The 3,175-nt window shown below is 43.4% G+C and overlaps 1 long non-coding RNA gene across 1 annotated transcript; it reads left to right on the forward strand.

The window, feature by feature from the left end:
• Positions 1 to 147: 147 nt before the first annotated feature.
• On the forward strand, positions 148 to 830 carry LOC128799226 (uncharacterized). Its single transcript, XR_008434676.1, has 2 exons — positions 148 to 403; positions 574 to 830. It is a non-coding gene; the product is annotated as an uncharacterized LOC128799226 (long non-coding RNA).
• Positions 831 to 3,175: the final 2,345 nt, after the last annotated feature.

Consider the following 3,175-nt stretch of genomic DNA (forward strand, 5'->3'; position numbering starts at 1 on the left):
GCAGAGGAAGGGGCTGGGAATGAATGAGAGCGGGGCGGGGAGGAGGGACGGCGGGGCGGGCGCTGGGCCGGCCGGCCCCCGGCACGGTGTAATGAGAGGGGCAGGCTGGGGGCGGTGTCTGGAAGAGAAACGTAACAACCTTCTGTTGTAAATAAATTTTTCCCGGAAAAGAGTGCATTTGTTGAGATGTGTGGGTTTTTTCTGGTTTTGTTTGTTTGTTTATTTGTTCGTTTTGTTGATGTTGTTTTAAGCTCTGTGTTTGGAGATTGACATCAGTACCAGGGAAGTGCTATAGCCGATTTATCTGGCACCAGTCATCTTTTCCAGGCTCCGGGGACGCAGACGGACTGAGGCGGCACTCTCCGAGGTGACAGCCGTGGGAACCTTCAAGGGGGCTCTAAACGTGAGGAAATAAATCAACGTGTTATCAAATCTGCTGCTCAGCGGGGAAGTCTGTCCCCTGGTGATGCTGAGCTCTCAGGACGGAAGGACTACATTTCCTTCTGCCACTCGGGCACCATCTGGAAGTCTCTGGCAAAGAGGGAAAACAGCCTTCTCTGATTAATTTTTCAGACCGTACTGAGATAAAACTGCTGTTTGTCCCCCTTGTGTCGTGTCCTTCTGCTGTCCGTCGGTCAGATTGCCAAGGCTGCCAGGCGGCGCCGGCACCCGTGCGATGCGATTAACCAGAACCAAACCACTCCCCGAAACGACTAACACGGAATGCAGATGTTTTTGGGTAAAGGTGAGATCATGGCCTGAGAGTTCACAAGCTGGCCGTATTCCTTCTCTAATAATACAATATATAAAATAAAACAGGATTTCTTGCATCGTGTAGAAAATTTTCTGCGGGAGCTTTTTTCATATTTGAATCTAGAAAATCAAACTGTTGTACAAAACCAGATTAATGTATATGAGAGTCTGTGAGAAATAATCAAAGGATTAAATTAAATGAGGGCTGATGTGGTTTATTTTTCGAAGATTTCAATCATTATTACTTTAATAACTGTAATATGGAATTAATCAACCAATCATTTGGTGCAAAATTGTGGTTTTGATTATTATCCTGTAGAAATAAACTGAATATGAGTGAGCTCTGATGTAAGGGATAACATGCTACAAGGCAGCTGGTGTTATTCCAGCCGTCTTCATCATGCATGAAATGCAGTAATGCTATGGCAAACTGCTTTTCTATCAGAAAATGTGGTAACTAACCTGCAATATGCCTTTTTTATTATAGATTATATTGAGCTTTCAGTGGTCAATCAGCTTCAAAATAACTCTCAAGCTCAAATCAATACTTAACAGCTTTTTTTTTTTTTTTTTCCCGTGAGGATTTCTAAGGCTCAAGGTGTTTTGTGCCCCAAACTCTTTCTTTATCAGGTACCATGATAGGTACAGGCCAATCTTGGCAGGTCAAATGTAGGTCATAAAAATCACCAGTAAGGTTGTATCTTTAGCACATGATTTTGCTATCACATGCCTAGTTTTCAACAAGAACACAGCTGTAGGCTTTCTTTTGGAGTCCTATTCCAGGAACTGGCAGTTGCAACCAGATTTCTTTACTATTTTTCTTGTATGGAAAAAACAGAAAAGATTTCTGTCTATTAAAGCTGCCAACTAGGCTGCACTCAGTTCCACCAATGCCTGGTCCATCTTGAGGCAGTTACAGCAAACTGTCTGTGTGGGACCTCCTTCTCTGAGCTGCTCTTCTGACTTGTAAACTTCAAATTCCCTCCCAGAGACCTGCAGGGAAAGCTATGTCACAACTCAGTCTGACTGCTCAAGCCTGCACCTAGAGCTGAGAATTATTGTTATTAAGCATCCCAGCGTGCTGACCTATTGTTGGAAATATGACTGTCATCTAAATAAGAACCCATCTGGGATATTAAAAAAAAAAAAAAAAAAAACATTCCTATATCTCCTTGACTTTTCAGAGTTCTTTAAACCCTAGTCACCTGAGCTGCTATAGTGTTAACAGCAGAAATTAGCTAATAGTTCAGTCACCTGCCTCTGCTGTTCAGCATTTCATGTCCATGTGTTTAAAGGTCTACAGGACTTTCCAACCCAAACGTTGCAGCCTGATGTGTAGACCTGCTAGCACTGTCTGCTGTATCCATTGGAAGCTAGATGGTACCTAAATGTGTACCAGGAAACTAGGGGGTGCACTTGGCTGGTAACAAGCCTTCCTTGGATGCTACTCAGGCTCTAAAGGAAAAATTCAAGCATCAGGTAATGCCAGGCTAAAGACAGCTGAGGCAGTGAGAACTTGCTGCTTTCTTCCTGCTCTTCTTCCTCTGGATGCAACTGCCATATGATACATGTTTAATTAAACTACTGTGCAATTTTCCTTCTATGAAAATCCTGCCTTCTCTGGTGGGTGGGATGCTCTGCTCTGAGCAGCCCTGCTTGTGCCTGAGCTACGCAGAAAACACATCATGGTTTGAGTTCAGTATTGTAGCACAAGCACAGGTGCTTTTCTGCACTACTTGCCCCTGAGCTCCTTTGACTGGCAAGCCACAGCACGCCCTGCACATGCCTCAGCCTTCGCTGTGGTACGTGGTTGTGCTGCCAAGGCATCTTATGGGCTCCCAGCACTGAAGGCTGAATGACACAGACTGCGAATCCAAGCACGTGCCTCCATGGGAAATGCCTCCTACTGAAAACACACTGCTATGCAGCTTTGAACATGACACAGGCAAATGAGCCAACTATACCTCTGAAAACGACCCTATAGAAGGTTCCTCAAGGTGTCTTCACCTGTGTCACAGAACACATGTACCACATGTACATGGAATCACACATGTACCTCCCTGTCCTGCCCCAGTCCTGTTGTTTCATACAAACTTCTGTACCCAATAAATGAGGGCTGAGCAAGGCAGCACATTGGTTACTGACAAGGCTTACATTTAGCAGAGAGATAAAATGAAAAGGGTACAACATATTTTCTTCCTCTATTCTTCTTAATGTTCCATGCTTAGAGACACTTTGAGAAGCTTGGTAATGCTCAAGTTTAATTTTTCTTCATTCTAAAATTATAATTCTCACTTTTTTATTTTCCCTAGATAAAAGAATTTTAACTTTTGCATGAGACCAACCAGTGAAAATGTCCTAGCTCATTGTCAAGTGCAAAAGTATTTGTGTATCAATAATATAAACAACTACAACTCTTTGT

Source organism: Vidua chalybeata, chromosome 1 (assembly GCF_026979565.1).
Source record: "Vidua chalybeata isolate OUT-0048 chromosome 1, bVidCha1 merged haplotype, whole genome shotgun sequence".
Taxonomy (NCBI): Eukaryota; Metazoa; Chordata; class Aves; order Passeriformes; family Viduidae; genus Vidua; species Vidua chalybeata.